The sequence below is a fragment of the Haliotis rubra genome, unplaced genomic scaffold, assembly GCF_003918875.1.
Source record: "Haliotis rubra isolate DU_JTF1 unplaced genomic scaffold, ASM391887v1 Scf149, whole genome shotgun sequence".
In the NCBI taxonomy this organism is placed as follows: domain Eukaryota; kingdom Metazoa; phylum Mollusca; class Gastropoda; order Lepetellida; family Haliotidae; genus Haliotis; species Haliotis rubra.
The window spans coordinates 1316846-1344093 of record NW_025765436.1 but is presented as its reverse complement, the minus strand read 5'-3'; the positions used below and the strand labels follow the sequence as shown (position 1 = coordinate 1344093).

The window sequence follows — 27248 nt, the reverse complement described above, 5'->3', positions numbered from 1 at the left end:
ACCTTGACGGACATTGGTGTCACCATTAAAGCAGTCAGCTGTACCACCCGGTCGTCTAAGACAATCAGAGCGTATAGAATACATTCATAACACAAATATTTATGTATGTGTAAGTCATGTACCACACATGTACAGGCACATGCACGCTTTGACCCCAATATGTCTTATCTGCCATCTTTGTGATATTATTGTGAAGGCATCACAGAAGTAAGAAATCCGCCATTGCCGGAATCAGAGGCCCTTTGGTAGCATCAAATACTTTAAATGTGGGTTTGCGTATGTACAAAATGTTTGAACATTAATTTTACAGTTTAATGTTTAAAACTACAAACATGCGTTGTGCGTAATGTAAACATAATAGAATCTACATCTTTCTAAAACCAGTCAGTTATGTATTAAACACCTGCTTCTTATAAAACACTGGTAATAAAGAACTTTAAATATTTGTTTACACAAGCCCTGAGTGGTATAAAAGACCGGCGTGTATATATTCGCTAAAGTCTTTCTCAATAAAAATAATTGTTCCTTTGAACAATTCCCTGCGAACGGAAGAAGTAAAACTTTCTCTTCCTGTAAAATATTTGAGGTAATTTGACACCTTGGTTTGGAACGCCCTCAAATCGAGTTTTTCTTCTATATTGCCTTTTAATTTCATTTTACATACAAGTAGCTCCTCCTAAGCGAGGTTGGCTTTTATTGTAGTTTATGAACCAGTGCTTTCTAAAGATTTCTCATCATTTGTTTTTACTGTCTGATGGCATATGCGGATCCAGAGGGGGTGCGGGGGTGCGGACAACCACCACCACCCCTCCGAGTGTTCCAAATGTACTACATGTTTTATGCCCAGGGTTCCGAGGATTGGGGTGCCAATGCGTGTAGCCCATTTCTGGTGTCATCCGTCTCCCGACCCAAGCCAAAACCTTACTCCGAGCAGCAAACTACGGCTCCTCACGCGACTGCCCATCCCATAATGCATGGTATAGGAGCAATATGGGTACAGGCGTAATCGTGATTGAAAACGTGAATAATCTCTTAACTTTATCCTTTTATTAAATTTATCAAGCTAAATGTACAAATGAAGGTCAGACAAAAGTTAATGAATATTACATTTCATTTGTCTGATATTGATACAAATCAGAGACATGGATATATGCTGTATTTGAAGCACTAATGATCGAAGGGTGTATCGATGCCATGTTTCAAAAATCCATGATTCATGTTCAAGCAAATACAGACAAAACAAGAATTGTAGTATTTAGAAATACAATCTACAATAGTACAGTGGACGTACAAATCCAATGAACGTGTCATCACCGTGCAACTATATCTTGGTAGGCTATTCTATAGAAACCTTACATGAAACTTTTGACTGTAAAATCCTGACAATTCCACAGTATGATTCTGAGATTTGGGGTGTTCAAATGTGTAAAGTAAAATAAATACAGTCACAAGCATGTAAACATTTCTCGACATCAGCCACACGGGAACTGTACTAAGGGAACGCGGAAGATACCCTATATATGCATTGGCTCTGAAACGTCCTGTCTTATATTGGTTAAAACTCAACTCAGTGCGTCTTGACCGCTATTCATCCAAACCTATGAAATAACTGGACAATATTCAATAACACCACACTGTTTCAGCTGGGTCTTGGATATGAGTCGATTGGACAGGGAGCTAGGGGTGTTTTCAGATTTATCCATCGTACAACAAAGATGTAAAGATTGTTTTCAACAAGACATATACGAAATGAAGAATGTTCATACTCGTATTCAGTGTTAAAACAACACGTTATGCGTGAACAGTCATAGACGTCTGTGAATTGGAAAGTATTACTATCGCGCTTTTGAATGGGAAACTATGATCTAATGTTTCATCACAGAAATATTTCAATTCCAATAATTCATATTGAAGAAGATTGTCACGCCCTTCTCTGTACACTTAATGAAGATCCAAGGAGGCATTATATCCCATGTAAATATACGCCCTGTCCATCAGTTAACAAATTATGTATGCTAATGGCAGCAGAAAATGGCCGGTTTATACAGAATTTGGCTATGTTAATACACCATTTAAAACCAAAACGTAAACGGTCATGTACCTCTCGCCCAATATAATCATTTTACTCTAGGACTTGTCACTGCTGTTCAAAATTAACAGATCAGATCAAAATCAATGGAATGTCATCGTTATTTATAGCTTTCGTTATCCCATTGACTGTTCAGATATCTCAAGGTCAAATCAATAAATGTCGTGGAATCATGTGTCTACGGTGTATGCATGAGCTGGGACTATTTATAGCTGTTGAACACGTCTTCAACATGTTCTTGTCACGGTTACATGTCATGTTCAGACATCCCTTTAGTATTCCGCCATAGTAACATACACATACAATATACAACAACAATTACTTAGCATATCATGTAACCAAATCGATGGTGTTAGCTAAGGGTCGAGCAAAATATCAAAGACATGATCAGGTGTAACACCGTAGTCTGACTACAGAAACAATCTAAACTCTGTCCAATAATGTCGATGTTAGAAAGACAATCAGAATAAGGTTTGTAAAATATCCAGCTAAAATACACAGTAATACAGCAACACATGTGACTTCAGTCACTGAAGTCGGTTTATGTCAGAATATATATCTTCCTCCTGTTCTCATCTGCATCCCTGTAATGTAAGTGCTCAGTGTCGACTTTACAGTAAAACAGCATACACGCTCGTGGTAATCCTTCTTCAACATCTCTTCAGTGTGAGATCTCTTAATTCTGTTGGTAAAGTTTGGAGTCCTTCCAGTGCACTCTGTATTCTCCTATTCACCTGACAAGCATCCCGTACTTGCCTCATCACGTAGCCGCTGAGACCATCGACTAATGGATTAAGACATTTTGTCATACATGCGTAAGCAGAGAACAGAGCATAAAATATAACTCCGAGAGAAAATACATCACATAAACTGGTGTAATTGTTCTGGTCAACTTCTGGAGCGATATATGCATCTGTTCCATGGGTTGATGTCAGATAGCTGCCAAGAGGATTAGATGCCATTTGGAATAATTGACCAGCAAATGCATGCATTTTAGCGTCTCCGAAATCGGATATTTTGCATACAGGACGTCCATGAAATTGACACTGGGTGACTAACACGTTTGCAGGCTTCATATCCCTGTGAACAATATTGATCTGGTGCAAGAAGTGTAAGCCATTGGACATGTCATACATAAGCAGCACTTTTAAATCCTCTGGTACATACGTTGTTGTCACATAATGATTAAGGTCTCCAAGTTCACAAAATTCCATGATTATACACAAACTGTTATCCCAATCAATGAAAGAGCCAATAAGTGTTACAATATTTGGATGGCCTATGGTTCTATTCATTATTGCTTCTTCTCTGACAATCTTCTGTAATGCTTCTTCCCTGACAATCTTCTCATGTGCACCCTCCGTCACTTTACCATTGCGTATCGTTAACTTCAATTTCTGTTAGCTTCAATTTCTTCACCGCATAAAATCGATTTGTTTTTCGAATATTTGCTTTGTACACAACGCCGAAACCTCCTTGACCAAGTGTTTCCAGTCGGTCGTAATTCGTATCGAAGGCAGGTGCGGACAAACGCTGTCCCATGGCTGTCCTGTCTTTCCTTCCTTGTAGCACAGACTGAAGGTATTGAACGCACTTCCCGGTAGGAGAAAAGCTGGTGTAGCTTTCTTAGAATTGATGACGAGTCAACCAAGTAAGCGAGCCTGACCACCCAGTTACGCTGTACACACCATGTCGTCCCGGGAAGGCTAAAGTGACACAGAGACAGTCACTGCATTTCCAAGAAGATTTCCATGAAAGTCTCCCCATGGAGTCAAGCTGGGCTGTTGAATAGGAAAAGCCGGTTCAACGGTTGAAGTACGGCGTTATAATTAGAAGAGTTGATATCAAACATCCACGACAGATCCGCGTCGTCGATTCGAATGTTAGAGATTTGTTGTCATCAATATTCATATATATAATAAATTGGTGGTCATATTGAGATTGAATATTTTAACTAAGATACTGAGTCATTTTTTGACATTACGAAAATTAGACTAACGCTCCAGCACTAATTATATAAATTAAAATATCGCTTCGACCACACCCCGTTGTGTGAGGACATATCGTCATCCATTTGTGTCAAAATCGTTTTAGTTGAGAGTCAAAATCGGGTTTCAATCGACTTGCAGAAATAACAATAAAGAATTGGTAGGTGTCGTAAATGGTGCTCGATAGGCCAATCATCCATGATAATGTTTACATTAGAGAAGTTTAATCGATTACATGCTATGGTAGCGTAGCGATCAGCAAAGCAGTCGGGTGAAGTGCACCGAAATTGTCCGGCCTTGTCATGATGTATTTTAGTGATGGTACTGGCATACAACCTGCGATACGATACATTACGATGTTAAAATTTTAGTCACGACGATATATTGCCCAAAGTATCGTGCACTGAAGCTGCGATACGATACGAATCCCGATATAAAGGGTGACGGTACGATACGCATCACGATAATAAAATATTTAATTCCTAGCACCAGCTATAAAACACCTGAATATCAAAGAAACAAAACCATTTTAAAAGTATTTCGTCAAATTCCGCCAGCGTTTTCCAATGTTCGTTCGGAAACAAGATAATTAAGTTTACACACGGACTTTGTGAATGATAATAACATGTTAGCACTGTAATCTGACGCTGACGCAAGAATTTCCGAGGGAACGTTTACTTATGAAGGGAAAATAAGTAAGCAAATATTTTAATCATCAAACAAAGTAGGAGTCTTTTTCTTGACAGATATCGCGATTCGGCAATATTCATTATGAAACAGCAATGTATCGTTGCCCATTTGAAGTATGGTATCGGGATATGCGACAAGTGTAAAACTTTGTATCGATTCACTGTATCGGCGGCCCATGGATCGATGCGTATCGATAAATCGTCACACCACTATGTATTGTACTGTGAAGCTTTTTTGAGTCAGGGGTCATCTCAAAAACAATATTTTTCTTCTTTAATCCTCGCAAAGACACGAGGGGCCTGTGGTGGAGGAGACCTTGTTCTGCCTGTGGTTTCTGCAAAAGTATATGCACCGAGCATGCACATGATGACACAAAGTATTTTAGACCGCCTCCCGTGGTGTAGTGGTTAGAGCGTCCGCCTGGAGGAGGCGGAAGGTCGCGGAGTTCGATCCCTGAGCCGCGTCATGCAAAAGACGTTAAAATATGGTACTTGTTGGTCCCTGCCTGGCGCTCGGCATTAATGGGTACAACAAGGACTGGTCGGCTCGGAGTCAGTATAATGTGTCTGAGTGGGGTATTCATGCTTCACTGCGGTATGGTATCTCAGTGGGCTAGCACTATAAAACCAGCTTAAGTCTGGGCTAGTACAAGCAGCCGCACGTTCACATACACACGCATGCACGTCGTTATATGGGCGAAATATTCTCAAAGTACGACGTTAAACCCAATTCCACCACCACCACCACACAAGTATTTACGAACGTGGAAATGCTGGAAATTGATTAAATGTGAACAAAGTACTGGTTTATCACCCGACAAATATTCACTTTCTGCACCATAAGGATGATGTTTATAAGCCATTTTAGTAACGATTAAGTTACTGATATTAGCTCATTAGCATTACATACCTTCGTCTTAATTTTACTGACTGACTGACTGAGTATGGTTTTTACGCCGTTTTTAGCAATATTCCAGCAATATCACGGCGGGGACACCAGAAATTGGTTTCACAAATTGTACCCATGTGGGGAATCGAACCCGGGCCTTCGGCGTGACGAGCGAACGCTTTAACCACTAGGCTACCCACCGCCCCTCTTACTTTTTAGAATAAGGTATATGACCTGTTGAAGACCCCCGATCCCTGGTCCTGCTACAAACGATGGCGTCGGGTTTTCTTGTCGGTTTTGCAACAACAACTGTGAAAGACTGACAAAACATATTGATCAGTGCTGCTGTCAAGTTCTGGGTCTACGTCTCAAAATCAGTCTGATACAACACGTACATTGTACTAATGCACAAATATGACTGATAACAGCAGAATAATTCAAGAGTAACCCAGCTCTTAGGCACCATCTTACATCATTCCAAACAATGAAATGTGTCAACCAAGTCAGCGAGCCTGACAACCCGATCCCGTTAGTCGCCTCTTACAACAAAGGCATGGGTTGCTAAAGACCAACCCACATTTTCACGTGTCTGTCATTCTCTGAATAGATTAGTTCTCTATTCCGCTGGATCGATATGTGAACAATCCTCGGTTACACTGTTTAAATATTCTATTGCTGAGCATTTTAGCTCTTGGTTCTTCAACAATCGAGAGAAAACTATACCTTTTTATGATGGGTGAAAGTGTGTCAGCCCACATGGCCTAAAATTATTTAGCTAGGTCAGTAAAAATTCATTAGGCTATGTGAGCAGTCATGCTCCACTGATTATATGGGATTAGGGTGGATTGTTGCTGGACTGGTCCATTATTGATCACAGGAGAGGTGAATCATAAGAATCAACAAAGCTCAAGTATTCATATTGAGCTACTTATTTCCTAAGTTTAACTGTGATATATTGAGATTTACGAGCCTTAACTACATTTGTATAAATGTCACACATAGATGGAACAGAATGCTGTGAGATCACTTTAACAAATATACTTAAATGTAATTTACTTGAAACGGAAGTAAATGACTATCTGATGTTTTGAAATGTTAACTGATTTTATAACCCTGTTCAGGTAAATGTGTAAATATGGCAGTCAAGAAATTATCAGATGTTGTTACGTTCTGTTATTCCAACGTAACTGATGTAACTAGAGGAAGCGTACCAGGGCAAAGGAAACAACCACCATGGTGCAGAAGAATGGAGAAGGAGAAATGTAAAATGCTAACTCTTTTAGAAAGTACAAGACTGATTTTAATCTGCAACAGTGCACATCTGCCAAATCAAAATTCAAAGAAGTGTTGTGACCAGAAGAGAATTGGCACGTGTAATTTGTGCCAAAGAGACAAGATAAACCTTTGCGGCTAAATATATGGTGACTCTTTGAGTACTGTTAAAAGAAGCATTGAACCCATTAGCAATCCAGATGATAATATTACACCTGAAGAATGGTTTTGATATCTTAAAGAACTGCTAAATCCTCTACGTTGGAACGAGGAGAGACAAATTGTACTTGTGCTCCGGGACAGAATGGATCTGCTCAATGTAAACTTATCACTGAAGAAGAAACAAAGGAACAAATTATAAATCTTAAGAAAGGAAAGTCCCCTCGGGAAGACGGCATACCTGCAGAATTTAAAGATTTCATCAGAAACCTTATTCCATATTTAATCCAGGGGGCGTGGTGGCGAGCTGGAAGGAATCAACATTGTGTTTGGAGGCGTTCTTTAGCACAGATCTTGCCCTTGATATGGTAGTGACTGTGACACTGTGATAAACATCAAGCCAAAACTGCAACAGGACTTGGTCGATTCACTTGGATGAGTTTTGTAGAAGAGTATTTGAGGCCAGTCATGGAATCCTTAGGGGAAGGATAATCTCTTCGTCTTTGAATAACACCAAATGGATAACGCCTTCCCAACACACAACTCATTGTGCCGCAAGAAGGAGTTAATGTGTAATGTGATGTACAGAGAAACTGACCTGAACTTATTGAGGAATGCCATAGAGGATCTGTACTTCTCTGTTGTGTTGGGGAATTAGAGCCGCAGTGGGCTTACAGTCAAATACTGTATGAACCCCACTGAACACGCGCCATTTGAACTTGTTCTATACTGTTCTATACTGACCTACAGAGTGGCTCCAGACATCAAGGGCCGCCATGATACAGTTTCCCGAATCAAGTCATCATCAACATCCACTCCCGTGTCACGTCTTGATGTCCTAACATTCCATATTTGTACACTGTTACCCAAAACGGCACCATAGGGCCATACAATACAGTACAAGGCAATGATATATGAAGACTCTTGCTTCAATTAAAAGTGACTTGTTATGTATTACCAGTTCAACGCAGCAGCATCTGAAGTATAAGCATTACAGTTGGTGATGAGACGTCAATATGAAATCCCTCGGTCGTTTCATAATCAACACGGCAAATTTTCTTTACGAACCATTTGTGACTATCTGTAGTAGGCCCGTGAAGATCCGGGTTAGAATTGGTCGTCAGTAACCAATGCTTGTCGTAAGAGGCGATTAACAGGATCACGCAGTCAGGCACGCTGATTTGGTTGACATACATGTCATCGTATCCCAAATGCGATGCTCATGATTTTTCGATGACTTGATTGTCTGGTTCAGACTGGTTATATACAGACATCCGCCATATAGATGGACTATTGCTAGGTCCGGTGTTAAAAACAATGACTGTGATTGATCGTTGCGGAGTAGCATACAAGTTGGACACAATTAGGATCCGGGTTTGAAACCCACTCCTCGGTAATACTAACTGTAACATCAAATAGTCCCCACACAAGACTTGGTAGAGAGACTGTCGTAACACTTGTCTGATAGTTCTAACAGCTATCTGATTTTACAAACATAATAAATGTCAATGGATTCAAAAGATGTTATATCCTTGACGGACATAGGTGTCACCGTTAAAAAATCGAAGCTATACCACAGGTGGTTTAAAACCAAAGCGTGCAGAATACATTCATAAATACAAATATTTTCGACATGTATAAGTCATGCACCATACATGTACAGTCACATGCACGCTTTGGCGCCAATATACCATATCTACCATCTTTGTGATACTATTGTGAAGGCATCCCAGGAGTATGAAATCCGCCATTGCGGGAATCAGAGGCCTTTGGTAGCACCAAATACTTTTAAATGTGGGTTTGCATGTGCAAAATGTTTGAACATTAATTTTACAGTGTAATGTTTAAACCTACAAACATGCGTTGTGCGTAATGTAAACATAATAGAATCTACATCTGCCTACGCGCATCTTTCTAAAACCAGTCAGTTATGTATTAAACACCTGCTTCCTTATAAAACACTGGTAATAAAAGAACTTAAATATTTGTTGACACAAGTCTACAGAGTGGTATGAAAGACCGGCGTTTATATATCTGCAAATGTCTTTCAATAAAAATAATTGTTCCTTTGAACAATTCCTGCAGACTTGAGAAAAGTAAACTTTCTCTTCCTGTAAAATATTTGAGGTAATTTGACACCTTGGGTTTGGAACGCCTCAAATCGAGTTTTGCTTCCATATTGTCTTTTAATTTCATTTACATACAAGCAGCTCATCCTAAGCGGGATTGGCTCATTATGAGTAGCACTTCTTTTGTAGTTTATGAAACTATTACTTTTAAAGAGTTCTCATCACTTGTTTTACTGTCTGATGGGGTGCAAGTAGATCTGTACATGTAGCTTTGGGTAAGACAGCTGGGAAATGGTCTTTTAGCTGTGTGGTATGTAAACAACACATACAACACCATGTAGCACAGGTAAGGCAACTAGGAAATGGTCTTTAGCTGTGTGATATGTAAATCACACATGACAATTCATGTAGCTTTAGGTAAGGCAGCTGGGCAATGATCTTTAGCTGTGTGATATGTAAACCACACATAACACCATGTAGCTTTGGGTAAGGCAGCTGGGAAATGGTCTTTTAGCTGTGTGATATGTAAACCACACTTAACACCATGTAGCTTTGGGTAAACAGCTGGGAAATGGTCTTTAGCTGTGTGATATGTAAACCACACATAACTTGCCATGTAGCTTTGGGTAAACAGCTGGGAAATGGTCTTTAGCTGTGTGATATGTAAACCACATAACTTTCATGTAGCTTTGGGTGAGGCTAGCTGGGAAATGGGAGTCTTTAGCTGTGTGGTATGTAAAACCACACATAACACCATGTAACTTTGGGTAAGGCAACTTGGAAATGGTCTTTAGCTGTGTGGATATGTAAACCACACATAACACCATGTAGCTTTGGGTAAGGCAGCTAGGAAATGGTCTTTAGCTGTGTGATATGTAAAACCACACATAACACCATGTAGCTTTGGGTAAGGCAGCTGGGAAATAGTCTTTAGCTGTGTGATATGTAAACCACACTTAACACCATGTTGCTTTGGGTAAGGCAGCTGTGAAATGGTGTTAAGAACTGTGTGGATATGTAAACCACACATAACACCATGTAGCTTTGTAAAATATTGTTGTTTACAATGTTCAGTTGCTGACCTTTACATTTCCAATAGTGAGTAACTAGTTGGGTAGAATATATCTTATAACAGAAGTTAAATGCAGTTGTAGTGATAGTATAGTATCACATTTACCCAAAGTCCTACTATTTTTCATTGTTATTCTGGGACAAGCCGAAGACGCGAGTAATAGACGCCCTTTTCCGTATATACCTCCGGTTAGTCCCGAAATGGCATCGAGTGGTCTCTGCGGACATGATGAAATGTGAATTTTCCGCAGCAAAAATGCAAAATATTTATCTACAAAATCCAGTCCTTCATCTATGTCATAAAGACTTACTTCTAGTCATCTTCAGTCGGTTTGGGGCGTGGGGTAGCCTAGTGGTTAAAGCGTTCGCTCGTCACGCCAAAGACCGGGTTCGATTGCCCACATGTGTATAATGCGTGAAGCCCATTTCACTGGTGTCTCACGTCGTGATAGCCCTGGAATATTACTAAAAGCGGCGTAAAACTAAACTCAACTCACTTTTCAGTTGGTTCTGTTGTCAGTTATACTGGGACTCTCTATTATCGCGGGCTTCTCTGTTATCGCGGTACGCGAAAACATCGGGAAAAGCAGAAACACCACGCCCGCATCGGCGGTTTACATATGCAAATTACGTAAATATATTCATCGCTCTTGAAAAGTCATTTTATTCCATTTGGAAATGTCATGTCTAATCGTAGAAATAGTAAAGAAGCATTCATCTTTTCAGTAAGTTCTAGAACATTTTGAAACTAGTTATGACCCCTACTGCCATTACATCTAGCATGAATCAAAACTTACTTCGTCAAGAGTAATCCTGCGACAACTATAAGGTCATTTGCATATTTTCCGTGCTAAAAATATAACAGGAAGTGACGTATTATGCAACTTCACTCTACACACGGCAGCAACTTGTATGGTACGTTTTAAGGCGGAAAAACAATATCTTGTAACGTTATTGTTACCTTGTATCCAAATGAATAGAAGTTTCAGATGTTTGGGTTAAAAACATGATGATATTATTAATGTGAATGAAATTCCTAAATATTTTTAATGATCAAACTATTTAGATTCGTTACTTGTCTTAGTAAATGTTTCCGCAGTGTCATCTGCTTGTACCGCGTGCCATAGTAAGAAAATAGCAATACCGTGATAATAGAGAGTTGCTTCAATTTTCGGGTGAAACGAGACATCGATTTGCACGTTTGAGATTTGTATCATCATTACTCACATATAATACACAATAAATTGGTGGTCATATGACATAAAATATTTTAACTAAGATATAATATTATTTTGACACTACGAAAATTATAGTTAAAAGGTCACATGCAACTTAAAACACAACTTTGCAGATTCTGATACCTTTCGGTATGGACATACCGAAACAAATCGTCAAAATGCAAATTCAACTTATAAAGTTGAAAAAAACGCGATGAAAAAAAACGCGCGAAATCGGAGTTCAAACGTTTCACTAATTGTCCCCAGACTTTTCTGGGGAAAACGGGTTTCAACAGTTGGGCTGCGCCATAGCACGTGCGCAAGTAAATAGGTTCGCGCAGCTTGGAAGAGGGGTTGTCGGGTGAATACTCGGTGAAGGCTTTGGTGTGAGCTATATTTCTAATGTTTTGTTGATATCTCACAGGCGCGAGCTTTTTATATGTTATGACAGTAAATTAACTGTTTATATAATTTCATTTGTCTATTTCACCACACGTTCTTCTTACTGAGACACTTTCTCAGTTCGATACTTAAAAGCAATGTCATTATTTAGCGTTGACAGAATTTCTAACTGTGATATAGATATGTCGTTGTCACAGACAAAACTCAATGTCTGGTTTTATTGACACCTGTGTGTCTGCCTGCCTGTCTGCTAATGACAATATTCAATACACAGCTGCTATCACTGACCACATGCAATTTGAACTTAACACCAATCAGGCTATACACCATAAACAAAACGCATTGATTTATGGCCCGAGTTCGGTCTCTGGTCACATTATGTAATTACACAGACAGGCAGGTGTGATACTTGAACACATGACATGTTATGATGTCTGTTGATTGCAAAATGTTATACACAAAAAATGAGCATGTATTTACAAAACCCAACATCTCTATAGATATACACACAATTAGCCGTGAAGGCATCTGCAAATGAACCAGCCGTTACACTTGAGTGCACACCCACCCGCTCTGACTGGGTTCGGTATCCCGGCTGCTTCGTTTCTTGGAAGTAAACCGAAGTACACAATTTTGCACTTTCGATTTGCGATTGTACGCTTATAATTTTGTTTATATATTTTTTCGTAACCAGCAATGTATATTATATGTCATGAATAAGTGATAATTGTGTTTTTAATTATGTTTGATGTTTTGGTTGCATGTGACATTTAACAAGACTAGATACGTTCATCTTAAGAGAGATGTGTTAAATCTAGGTCACCTGCTCATAGGAAGAATGTGACAGATTACTGAGATAACATTTACAACCGGTTTGTTGGTTCAAGAGGAAACTTTTATATCAACACCGGGTCCATATGTTATATTTTTAGAATAGGACCATAGTAACAGGAAAATTTAGACTATGAATCACACCTACTGTTTAACACCTGGCCTATTTTTTTAGATATGACTCAACTCCTATTTCTAGATTCAGATAGGGTTTAAAGGGCTTTGTTTCAAAAACATTCTCAGCTCATAACTTCAGGAGTCAACTTCGATATAACAGTGTGCCTTCCCGGATTCATCATTACCTTTGGATTATATACCAAGTGGTTGAACTATATTTGGGATTTAATACCAAGTAGGGTGCCTACTACTATTGGATATCTAGTGTAGATAAAATTAACATGAAGCTTAGGGTCAACTTACCTCTGTTGTAGTTCAGCACGTATAATATCCATATGATTGTCCAGTGAATCACACAACCACTTATGTTAGAACATCCTCGGACAGTATTTATCCATTATTTCCAAGGTGTTCATGATGTTTTTAGGTGTGTGACAAGTAACTCATTCATGTGAAAATACAGCTTGATTATGACTGCACTCCACAATGAATAAGACATTTGCCCAGCTATGTCTCTTTTATTTCAAAAAACAATATAATCATACCATACCTAATAACTGCATATTACAGCAATACAAAACTATTTTGTTTGATGAACAATAAAAGACCTGTTGTTATACTCATTCTCAAAATCTACTATTAAATCGTCAGTGAATCCAACATGTCATCACTCCTTTCCTAATGCATCGCGATTGTACACAATATTTCAAATCAGTGGATAACCATATTAACGGCGTCGGTGTGTTTGGTGTTTGACTAAATGTAAATCTGCTATTGAAATGTAATATTCAAATTTAATCATGACAACCAAATCATAGAACTTCCCACCTTGAGAGTCCATGAAAAACACATTGTAAATGCAACATAAAATCCGACGTACTTTAAGCGTATACTATAACCTCTCATGCTTTTGTGATTGAATTAATGGATTAACCAACAATTAAGCAGAAGATTAAATATAACCGTTTATCAAAGACAGATCCAACACATAATGTCCGACCCGCAAAGCGCTGGTTTCGTAACTGTTACATGCGGTTGTCACACTCAGTCTCAAACAATGGTCATTTTCCGCGAAACATTGGGTCACTGTATCTCTCTAGCGAGGGGTGCAAGGTTCTGTTTCAAATGCGTAAAGTGAGCTTCATTTCATTCACAACCCATACAATGATTGACATGTTGGGAGAATGGGCTGGGCTTACATATTTACTGAATTTATAGAATTTGCCTAGCATAATAGACTGACGCTTAGCTGCATAAGTTGTATTTATTTGAAATATTGTGAATAGCATCTAGTTTTGCTTTTCAGTTTAGGCTGAAATAATGTATTAGGGACAGGCTAAGATGGTAATAAAGAGAATTTGGGAGTCAATCAGAATCTCCTAGGGGTAAACTTTTATGATTCAAATTAATGTTATTTACATATTTCATTGGTTTACTATGAGCTATTTTACCCGTTCTGTGTATATCATGAATTTAAACATTTACCAAATGAAACATTTCAACTTAACATAAAAAAATAGTTTATTTGCAGATATTAACGGGTGTATAGAGTTTAATTGTCTTTCATTGGATAACACTATTGGACATCTAGTGTCAGCATCAGGGTTGATAGGGTTTTTCCTTGTTGTCAATCATAATGTATGAGCTTTAACCAAACAGAATCACAAGCCAGGACAATGCCACATGAAAACAACTCATTCACATTTATTCTTGATGTGTAGTGTATAGATCATTCGCTAAAACACAAATCTGTACACATTCTTCCACAAATAGACAAGAAAGATATACTGATTTCACATAATATGTATTAGCTCCGTACAGTAGACATTAGGATAGGAGCACTCATAAACTCTGCTTTACATCTTTGTGCATTACAATACCTTATTGTTCTTCTCCCACCTCCTGTCCAGATACTCCACTCTCTATGTCGGATATCATGTCTTCATCATCATCGTCAATTGTAACGGTTTAGAAATGTCTTTGAAAAGCGTAACAGTGCAACAAATGTTTACTGATTTTATAACCCTGTTGGGGTAAATGTAAATGTAGTAGCGGAATATGGGGTGAATGTTGGTGGGTGGATGGAACGCACACAACACAACGCTACTTGTGTTCTCAGATGACAACCATTTTATTATTGACATGAATGTTGGAACACCTCACTGTGTGGCAGTGAGAGTGCATCAGCTCTCATGCAGTCACGGATCAATCATATACATCATCATGGATCATTCTGAATAATAAAATCTTCATTATGATCCAGAAATGTTCCAGAAAACACAAATATACCACAGTGATGTGATCCTCCGCAAAAATCTATGTGACTGCCAACAGGTTATCTGTGACAGCCACCTTTAAAACTAAACAGACAATAGGTGGCAAGCTGACCAGAGAAACTGAGGGAGAGGGACAAAAGAAGCTTGTGCAGAGTGTAAGCGTATGGGTTAGAACCTGGCCTGACCCAGTAGGGTGGCTATTGTTAATTGAGTAATTGCATAAGTGCAGGGATACATTTAACTGAGAGGGTTTGTTATATTTTATCTGTAACCTTGAAATCTGACATGTATACAATATAGAATAACTATATACAAGTACTTAAAATTAAAACTTACAAACTATGAAACAAATAATGATTAAAACATGACTTGGCCACATAAACATGGCAGTCAAGAAATTATCAGATGTTATTATGTTCTGTTTTACAATGTAACTGATATAACTAGAGAAAGCGTACCACGTCGAAGGAACAACCACCATGGTTTGACTCTGAGTGCAGAAGAATGGAGAAGGAGAAATGTAAAATGCTAACTCTTTTAGAAGGTACAAGACTTTAATGTTCAACACTATACATCTGCCGAATCAAAATTAAAGAAGTGTTGTGATCAGAAGAGAACTGCATATAATTTGTGCCAAAGTGACAAGATAAACCTTGCGGCTAAATATAGTGCCTGTAAATCCTTTTGGAGTACTGTTAAAAAACATTGAACCCCTTACCAATCAAGATCATATCAAAACCTGAAGAATGTTTTTTTCATATTTTAATGAACTACTAAATCCTATGTTGGAACGAGAAGAAACAGATCCTTGGATCATACAGTTAGACAGTTTATACAAAGCCATTCCTGTGACAATTGTACTTCTGCTCCCTGGACGAATGATCTGCTTAGTAAAAATATCACTGAGGAAGAAATGAAGGAAGAAATTAAAAGTTTTAAGAAAGGAAAGTCCTCTGAGAAGACGGCATACGTGCAGAAATTTACAAGACTTCATCAGAAACCCTTATTCCATATTTAATCCTACTTTTTAATAAAATATTTGATACTGGTGTATTCCCTGAACCATGGAATCAAGCTATTATTCTTCCCTTATATAATACTGGATCAAGAACCAACCCATCAAACTACTGAGTCATTTCATTTACTGGGCAGTATTGGAAGACTTTTTACATCTATACTAGAACGGCGTTTGAGGATATTGATAAACATAAATCATTTACTATGAGAAGCATAAGCTGGATTCCGACCGAATTATGCCACCGTTGATAAATGCCTCAGCCCCATTCTTTCCATTTCTTTATAAATGAATTAGTGAATGAATTGTATGAAACAATTTTCCAAAGGTATATAAATATATCTCAGGATATATATATAAGTTGTTCACTGGTCTCGAGGGGGACATGGGTTGATGTACCCTCTATGTTTTGTTTATATCCCTTGAACCCGAAGGGCCCGAAACAAACATAGAGGGAACATCAACCCAGGGGCCCGGAGGGACAGTGAACAACGTATGTATCTTACCGAACACCTCAATGTTAATTTTGAACTGTTTGAAGCACTTGTATTTTATCATAATAAGAATTACCGGAGTTAGGCAACAGCCTAAAACACTACTTACACGAAGTACCAAACGAATTCCCACATTTCGGCATTTCCATCGGGTAACATAGAAAATTGTCTCGTCCCAATTGTCCTCCTTGCCAAATCAGCAGCTGTTTGGAACCGTCGTCACAGGTGGTGCACCAGGTCGCGGACGATCAGCAACTCTTCTGGTGGCCCGAAAACATTGAATGAGTCGACTAACAGTCGATGAATGCACATTAAAGTGCCTGGCAATCATCACATCTGAAGCACCTTGGCTGACCATAGCGATAGCTTGGTTCCTTTCGTCTTGTGTCAAGCGTGGCATTTTCTCAAAGTGATTGAGTTCTACAATTCCTTGTGCTTTTTGTAATGTGGTTGTGTTTACAAGAAATGTCAAAGGTTCAGTTTTAAGCATCAAAGTTCATGTGAGAGGAATGCTCCGGGACTCGAACTCGAAATGGGCCAGAATAACAGCCTTTTATCCCTACATCCTCTGTATCGCAGGAATAAAATATTCAATATAACTTTTGTAAGTTCCAGGACAACAAATACCAATTGTTTTTTAATGGCTTTCAGTATAGAACAATATGTTCAATGTAGCAGCATCTGAAGTATAATCATTACAGCTGGTGAAGCCAATATGAAAAGCGCTCTGTCGTTTCATAATCGACACTGCAATTGTCTTGACGAACCATCTGTGACTATCTTTGTAGACCCGTGAAGATGAAGGTTCTAACCCTTCATCAACCCATGCTTGTAGTAAGAGGCGACTAACGAGATCGGGTGGTCAGGCTTGCTGACTTGGTTGACACACGTCATCGTATCCCAAACGCGTACATCGATGCTCATAATTTTGATGACTGGGTTTGTCTGATCCAGATTCGATTATATACAGACCGCTGCCATATAGCTGGAATATTGCTGAGTGCGGCGTTAAAAGCCAAACCACTGACTGTGATTGATCGTTGCAGAGTAGCACAGTAGACAGAGCAGCAGTTGGACACAGTTAGGATCCGGGTTTGAAACCCACTCCTCTGTAATATTAACTGCCACATCAAATAGTCCCCACACAAGACCTGCAGAGACTGGCGTAACACGTGTATGATAGTTCTAACAGCTATCTGATTTACAAACATAATAAATGTCAATGGATTCAAAAGATGTTATATCCTTGACGGGCATCGGTGTCACCGTTAAAGCATTCAGCTGTACCACCCGGTGGTCTAAGACAATCAGAGCGTATAGAATACATTCATAACACAAATATGTATGTATGTGTAAGTCATGTACCACACATGTACAGTCACATGCACGCTTTGACACCAATATGTCTTATCTGCCATCTTTGTGATGCTATTGTGAAGGCATCCCAGGAGTATGAAATCCGCCATTGCGGGAATCAGAGGCCCTTTGGTAGCATCAAATACTTCAAATGTGGGTTTGCGTATGTACAAAATGTTTGAACATTAATTTTACAGTGTAATGTTTAAAACTACAAACATGCGTTTTGCGTAATGTAAACATAATAGAATCTACATCTGCCTACGCGCATCTTTCTAAAACCAGTCAGTTATGTATTAAACACCTGCTTCTTATAAAACACTGGTAATAAAGAACTTAAATATTTGTTTACACAAGCCCAGAGTGGTATAAAAGACCGGCGTTTATATATTCGCTAATGTCTTTCTCAATAAAAATAATTGTTCCTTTGAACAATTCCCTGCAGACTTGGAAAGTAAACTTTCTCTTCCTGTAAAATATTTGAGGTAATTTGACACCTGGGTTTGGAACGCCCTCAAATCGAGTTTTTCTCCTATATTGCCTTTTAATTTCATGTACATACAATCAGCTCCTCCTGAGCGAGGTTGTCTCATTATGGTCGAACTTTTATTGTAGTTTATGAAGCTGTTACTTTTTTAAGATTTCTCATCACATTTGTTTTACTGTCTGATGGGGTGTAAGTGACGGTACATGTAGCTTTGGGTAAGACAGCTGGGAAATGGTCTTTAAGCTGTGTGATATGTAAACCAAACATAACACCATGTAGATTTCTAAATATTGTTGTTTATAATGTTCAGTTGCAGACCTATACATTTCTAATATTGAGTAACTAGTTGTGTTGGATATATCTTATAATAGAAGTTAAATGTAGTTGTAGTGATAGTAGTATCATATTTACCATAGTCCTTCCATTTTTTACCAACTCGTATTATTCTGGGACAAGCCGAACAGACATTTTTTGTAGATGAAAGATGCGAGTAGTAAAAGAATGCATATTTATTCGGCAACAGTCGCCCTTTCCGTATACATCTCCGGATTGTCCCGAAATGGCACGAGTGGTCCCAAGGACACGATGAGAATGTGAATGTTGTTTTTTATGCAACAAAGATGCAGGAATGCAGTCACCAAGAGTTCTCTTCAGTCGGTTCTGTCGTCAGTTATAAGTGTTGTATGTGTTAGTGCTGGGGGTTGCACCACTTTACACAGTGTTCGATTACCCACATGCGTACAATGCGTGTAGCCCATTTTTGGTGTCATCCGTCTCCCGACCCAAGGGACAAAACGTTACTCCGAGCAGCAAACTGTGGCTCCTCACGCGACTGCCCATCCCATAATGCATGGTATAGGGACAATATGGGTACAGGCGTAATCGTGATTGAAAACGTGAATAATCTCTTAACTTTATCCTTTTATTAAATTTAGCAAGCTAAATGTACAAATGAAGGTCAGACAAAGGTTAATGAATATTACATTTCATTTGTCTGATATTGATACAAATCAGAGACATGGATATATGCTGTATTTGAAGCACTAATGATCGCAGGGTGTATCGATGCCGTATTCAAATAAATACAGACAAAACAAGAATTGTAGTATTTAGAAATACAGTCTACAACAGTACAGTGGACGTACGATCCCAATGAACGTGTCATCACCGTGCAACTATATCTTCGTATGCTATTCTATAGAAACCTCACATGAAGCCTTTGACTGTAAAATCCTGACAATTCCACAGTATGATTCTGAGATTTGGGGTTTTCAAAGGTGTAAAATAAAATAAATACAGTCACAAGCATGTAAACATTTCTCGACATCCGAAAATCAGCCACACCGGATATTGTACAAAGGGAACGCGGAAGATACCCAATATATGCATTGACTCTGAAACGTTCTGTCTTATATTGGTTAAAACTCAACTTAATGCGTCTTTACCGCTATTCATCCAAAACTTATAAGATGAATATGACAGGACAGTATTCAATAAAACCACACTGTTTTAGCTGGGTCTTGAATATGAGTAGATTGGACAGGGACTTGAGGATGTTATCAGATTTATCCATTGTACAACAAAGATGTAAAGACATATTCAGCAAGACATTTTCGAAATGAAGAATTTTCATACTTTTATTCAGTGTTAAAACAACACGTTATGCGTGAACGTCTGTGAATTAGAAAGTATCACTATCGCGGTTTTGATTGGGATACTATGATCTAACATTTCATCACAGAAATATTTCATGCTACTTAGGACAAATTCCAATAGATTTTCAGATTCAGATTCATTTTATTCAGTTTTTCGGGCCTAAAGGCCTATGGTACAAATACACTTGCTACAGATAGATGCACGTGGTGGTGACGTTTCATGCATTGAAAACATATTTTAAATAAACTGCAATAGATTTGATAACATCAATATTCTTAGAATTAAACAGACAGGACAGTATTTGTTTATCTCTTACAGGTGCTGATATAAATGATAAATACTCACGTCGTAAATCTGAATACTTGGTACACACAAATATTACATTATATTCACTTTCAATGGTTCACTCCCAAAAGACAGACCTCCCATAAGACAGACTCAATGAGTACACGAATTAGCTGAGCTATGCTGTCCACCCCTATATAATTAAGGAGCTGACCCAGAGTCACTATAGAGTATAGTAACAATACACTCTTGTCTCCTGTGCCCTTCTCAAAAGATATTACTAATCCTTTTACTGACCCATCGCTACCAGGTTGTAGGAAAAAAAGTCATAGGAAATTGTTATTTTTCCTATGACTTTTTTCCCATGACTTTTTTCCATGACATTTTTCCTATGACTATTTTCCGATCACCCTTCTAGATGGCTACCTGTATGCCAAGAACAAGGTGAAAGGAGAAAATGATGATGTTCAAGTGACTTTCTAATAGGGATGTCACGACACATAACTTTCATGAATCGATACGTATATACCCTCACATGTTTGATAGGTACATGTATATAAATTATTGTTTTTGATATATGATCGGGAAAATATGTGTGGATGTACATAAATGTTGATGCAATATGTCTTAATTTAAAAATAATATTTCATTACATGAACTGATAAAACTATAGTTAATACCTAATGCTGTCTTTTTTTTATCTGGGCACATACAATTATTATCAAGGGTACAGCTTAATTAAGCCTTATGTAACCAACCATAAAATGTGTTGTTTTAAGCAGTCTGTCTTTTGGGAGGTCTGTCTTATGGGAAGATACCCTTTCAATATTAACTTATTACAATGTTTACAGATGGATTCATTATTATCACTCAAAGCTCTATTGGATTTGCGTAAATAGTGAATTCAAAAATCATGAAAACCAATTCTAAATTTACACAACGCCCGTATCAACGATTTATCTTGTAGATTCATAATAACTCCGGTTCTAACAAAGATTTATGAGAAGAAAAGTGCTCTAAAAAACGTGAACTATTTATTGACATAGAGCATTCTTGGGAGAAAATGTCCTGAAGACGTTGCTTAAAAACATAAAAAAAATACATTCATTTTCAACCTCTTGTGAAATCCACAGAGAGAAAATCCAGTCGAAAAAAGTAACTGTCTAACCTCTGATGCCCAATTAAGCTTACCATTATCATCTTGTAACGTTAGGAAAATATAACCTTGCCTGGGGCACCTATAAGAATTCATTTTTAATAATTTTAGCCAAAATGTTATTACTTTTAATCTAGTGAGTACAAATATATTGCAACGACCAGTTTTCCCTAATACAGCCTTATTTGAAGCATACTTTACCAAATTTAGAAAATATTTAAAATATGATGCATGTACCGTTTCTATACAGTGAAAATGTTTAGTTCCCCAAATTTCGTACACTTATAAAAGAACCGGTAAAATCTTACAGTCAAAGATGGTACAAGCAGTTTTGAAAGAAATAGAAGTCAGAATTCTTTTTGAATAACCGGTATACAGATTGCATGGGCGTTGATGCTTGAGCAGATAAACTTTTACAGGCTGTTGACCAATTTAGTCTGGATGAGAATATTAAACCCAAATATTTATAATACGAAACACGTTTCAGCCTTGTATTACCATAATATCATATCTCATCCTTTTTAACACACCTCCATTTCTGAACACAATAATATTATTAGTTTTCTCAATATTAACACTCAATCCCAAAGTAATACAAAATCTATGCAAAACATTAAGTTGTTGCTGTAAACCAATGACTGTATAGAAAAACATATTTACATCGTCAGCAAATAGTAACATCATTTTATCATCAATGTCTTGAAATGTCTTTATTCATTGATAAAAATGATGAAATGAATTTGGCTTAAAATGCAGCCTTGACGTACTCCAGAACTTGTTGAGAACATATCAGTTTTAAAATTACACACCTTTCACAAGATTTTACAGATGAATACATATTATGAAGAAGATTTAATTTACCATGGCAACCTGACATGAGTAACGAACATAGAAGTTTGGCTCTCTCAACATAGTCGAAGGCCTTTTTAAAATCTATAAAGGCACTGAAGAATCGCCCTTTAGGCTTTGAAAGCTATTTGGAACATAGAGTCTGGAGGGTAAATTTATTGTTTGTAGTCGCATATCCGAGCCTGAACCCTGCTTGTGTTTCGGTTAAAATATCATTCAAGTCTATCCACGAACGGAGGCGTTTATCCAGTATTGATGTAAATATTTTCCTTGAAACATTTAGGAGCGATATACCCTTATAGTTGCTTGGGTCGGTTGCAGAACCTGACTTAAATAGAGGTATGGTGAGAGCAGAGTTCCAGGAATCTGGAAAACCAATTCCATTAATTCATATTGAAGATGATTGTCACGTCCTTCTATGTACACTTAATGAAGATCCAAGGAGGCATTATATCCCATATAAATACATGCCCTGTCCATCAGTTAACAAATTCTGTATGCTAATGGCAGCAGAAAATGGCCGGTTTATGCTGAATTTGGCTATGTTAGTACACCATTTACAATCAAAACGAAAACGTTCATGTACCTCTCGCTCAAAATAATCATTTTACTCCAGGACTTGTGACTGCTCTTCAAAATTAACAGAGCAAAATCATTGGAATGTCATCGTTATTTATATCTTTCGTTATCACATGACTTTGGCTGTTCAGATATCTCAAGGTCAAATCAACAAATGCCTTGAGACCGTGACTGACCTCAATGAACAAGGAACCTTTTGTCAGACTACGATGTATGCATGAGCTGGGACTATTTATAGCTGTTTTGAAAGCGTCATGAACACGCCTGTTTTGTAGCAGTTATATGTCATGTTCAGATATACCTTTGGCATTTCGCCATAGTTAGATACACATACAATATACAACAACAATTACTTAGAATACCACGTAACCACATCAAAGGTGTTAGCTGAGGGTCGAGAAAATATCAACGTCAAAGACTTGATCAGGTGTAACAGAGTCTGATAACAGAAAAAAATCGAAAATGTGCCCATGTCGGCGTTAAAAAGACAATCATAACAAAATATCCGACTAAAATACATAGTAATACTGCAACACACGTCACAGCATTAACTTATATGGATTTATGACATAATATATGCACATTTGGCTTCTGTCCCCAGTCTCTGGATTCCTAATGTAGCAGCTTTATGTGTTCATCTTTGATAAAGTGACAACAGGGATGTGATTCGGTTTATTGATGACTGGGTATATTTAGTAGTATTATTTACACCCTGTTTATTCTTTGCTGATACAAAATGATGATAAACTGACACCCTATAACAATAAATGAGATTATATGAATACATACAGTTTTTTATCTCATAATTCAATATATAAAAGCAACGAATTACATAATCAAAAGCGATACAGATATTAATAGTTTATATACTCAGCAGCAATAAACGTCAGTACGAATTCAAAATTAGATAGGCACTGTAATCAAATCATTACAGAAATGGACATAATAAGCGGATCAAAAACATTTTTTGTGTACAATATCCTGACACATCAATGAATAACTCAAGACACAATTTCAAGACATAATGTGAACGTTTCCAGTCCATTCAGACTCTTGACTAAAGCATCTAGTGTGACCACCACGAGCGGCAATAAGTGCAGCACAGCGTCTATGCATGGAGTGCACCAATCGATTAATGAAGGCCATTGGCACCTGGAACCACACTCTGAGAAAGGCCTGGCGCAATAAATGGACTGTGTTCGGCCTTCATTCAGTCTCCTCTGAATTTGATACCAAAGATATTCAACTGGGTCACTGCATAATGTTGACACCGTTTTGCTGTAGGAAGTCCCATGAAGCTCTGGCAGTATATGGGCCCGGGTGTTATCATACTGGAAAATGTTGTTCCGGTGACGTGCGAAATGTGGTATGACGTGAGGTCTGAGGGCTTGGTCGCTCTAGCGCACCGCTGTGATGCCGCCTCCTCACCCTGGACCAAGATTCTGGAACACCACAGGACCCACTCTCTGGTTCAGGCCTATTCCACCCATACCATGATGCTTGCACCACACCATGAGTCTCTTTCCAAAACACATTGGTGACACGTAACGCTGGACACGTCGTCGCCAAATTCTTGTTCTGCCATCTGCGGTTGATACGCAGTACCGACTCTCATCTGTGCAGAACAGTTCTCAGTACTGATTGGTCTTCCGTATGTTCCCAATGTCAGGCGAGCTGTTTCGGAAGCCTGCATGAAGGGATTCTATACGTGCTGTCGCACAACATGGCGATCTTGTCGTCTTGTGGTCACCCTTGGTCTGCCAGTACGGGGGCGATCATTTGTGGTGTTAGTGGCCCGGAAACGTTGCTGCAGCCTGTAGATGGTCCGAACGTTGACCTGGAAGTGATTGGCAACGGCTTGTGCAGTGTGGCCAGCTTCAAGTCTTCCTGGCGCCTGGTTCCTCTGAGCTGTCGTGAGTCGCGGCATCCTGCTGACGTTGTAATGTGAATGTTTCAACCAGGTTTGGGGTGCATTTTATAGGGCTGGTCCATGTGAACAACACGTGCAGCATGAGTTGCATAAAAACATGGAGAACACCGTACCATCTCCGAGATCAGGTTGCGTTTTTGAGACCAATTCCTGGGTTCCATTCCAAGTTTGGGAAGGAATGTCTTTGCTGAGGTAAAGTTGGAGATGTTGTCAAAAATATACAATCAAAACATTAAATGAGTTTACAGTTATCCGTTTCTGATGAGGAAAATTCCAAACTGACGTTTGCTGCTTAGTATATATAAGCCTGACAATGTTGCAGTTCCATATGCAATACATATATGGCATGATAATTTATGATAAGCATGGTATTACTCAGAATAATGTGTGTGCGTGCGTGCGTGCGTGCGTGTGTGCGTGCGTAGGTAAACATAATCATGTACCCAGTGCGGTCCACACAACTGACAATGGGACAATGTCGTATCAACCTGTTCATGATATAAAACATACCATGAGTACTAATGGATTTACACAACTAAACATTACATCTAAACTATCATCAATTCATTGATAAACATAACAGGTTACCAGGTCAACCAAACCACACATACAATCAAATATGGTATTTCTTACACACATACACACAAAGTATATGTGACATCAATCTGATATAGATATTTTTACATGAAGTCACTTATAAATTATAATGGCATAAAAAGAACATAATATTAGTTACTAACCCCTACCGTTTCTGATCCTGTCTGTATCCAAGTGCAGTGTCATTGAGAAAAATTGCAGATGTGGAAACAAAGGGTTTAAAAGTTTGACACCCAGTTCAAAACTAGCCAGTCATTAACACATCTAGGCGTATACTTTGAAGTGGACTTACCCAATGAAATACACTTAACAAAAGAAAAGAGCTTTAATCGTATTACATGTACTTTACTTGATCTCGTCACTATATGGCTGGAAGAATGCCGATATGACGTAAATCTCAACTCAACTCAACAACAACTTAGCTTACAACTGCTTAAATATCTTATGCAGCCTGAAATGAGAGATTTGATTATTTATAAATCAGTGAAGATGACTAATCCATACATCTGAAATTAATCCAATAAATAGGTAACAGTTTCTGTTTTTCCTTGAAATAAACAAATAACATTATTTAAACATATTAAAGTAAAACAGGTCAATGATAAAACATGATCACTATTTACAGAACTTGAACTATGCCACTCCTTCACACCCATAATGAAAACTAATATCAAATGCTGACATTAATACTAATGCTAATACCAACACTAATACTTACTTAAATCTCCTTACTTACAACTATACATCCTGAACATTGCAAGTATTGAGGTGTGTGAGTAGTAAGGTGAGTATTAAGGTAGGCAAACAATTACATTGCAGGCAAAGGTCTTCCCGTGTAAAACATTGTGGTGGACAGAGTTCCTGTGGGCATAGTTCCTGTGGGAATAGATCCTGTTGGCATAGTTCCTATGGGCATAGATCCTGTTGGCATAGTTCCTGTTGGCATAGTTCCTGTGGGCAAAGATCCTGTGGGCAAAGTTCCGGTGGGCATAGTTCCTGTGTGAAAGGTTCCTGTGGGCATAGTTCCTGTGTGAAAAGTTCCTGTGGGCATAGTTCCTGTGTGAAAAGCTCCAGTGGGCATAGATCATGTGGGCATAGTTCCTGCGGGCAAAGATCCTGTGGGCATACTTCCTGTGTGAAAAGTTCCTGTGGGCATAGATCCTGTGGGCATAGTTCCTGTGTCAAAAGTTCCTGTTGGCATAGTTCCTGTGTCAAAAGTTCATGTGGGCATAGTTCCTGTGTCAAAAGTTCATGTGTGAAAAGCTACAGTGGGCATAGTTCCTGGGGGCATAGTTCCTGGGGGTATAGTTCCTGGGGGCATAGTTCCTGGGGGCATAGATCCTGTGGGCATAGTTCCTGTGTGAAAAGCTCCAGTGGGCATAGATCATGTGGGCATAGTTCCTGCGGGCATAGATCCTGTGGGCATAGTTCCTGTGTGAAAAGTTCCTGTGGGCATAGATCCTGTGGGCATAGTTCCTGTGTCAAAAGTTCCTGTGGGCATAGTTCCTGTGTCAAAAGTTCATGTGGGCATAGTTCCTGTGTCAAAAGTTCATGTGTGAAAAGCTACAGTGGGCATAGTTCCTGGGGCATAGTTCCTGGGGGCATAATTCCTGGGGGTATAGTTCCTGGGGCATAGTTCCTGGGGGCATAGATCCTGCGGCATAGGTCCTGTGGGAAAAGTTCCTGGGGGCATAGTTCCTGGGGAAAAGTTCCTGGGGGTATAGTTCCTGGGGCATAGTTCCTGGGGGTATAGTTCCTGGGGGCATAGTTCCTGG

General features: G+C 38.6%; 1 protein-coding gene and 2 long non-coding RNA genes across 4 annotated transcripts in view; 1 reads left to right on the top strand and 2 right to left on the bottom strand.

The window, feature by feature from the left end:
- LOC124270015 (serine/threonine-protein kinase pdik1l-A-like) overlaps positions 1–27248 on the bottom strand; it is a 33627-nt gene that overhangs the window by 5581 nt on the left and 798 nt on the right. The window lies entirely within an intron of this gene.
- LOC124270016 lies at positions 1033–21072 on the bottom strand. The gene is made up of 3 exons (XR_006896653.1): positions 20161–21072; positions 19129–19130; positions 1033–1865 (listed from the first exon to the last, which is right to left on the bottom strand). It is a non-coding gene; the product is annotated as an uncharacterized LOC124270016 (long non-coding RNA).
- On the top strand, positions 25814–27161 carry LOC124270018. Its single transcript, XR_006896655.1, has 2 exons — positions 25814–26345; positions 26481–27161. It is a non-coding gene; the product is annotated as an uncharacterized LOC124270018 (long non-coding RNA).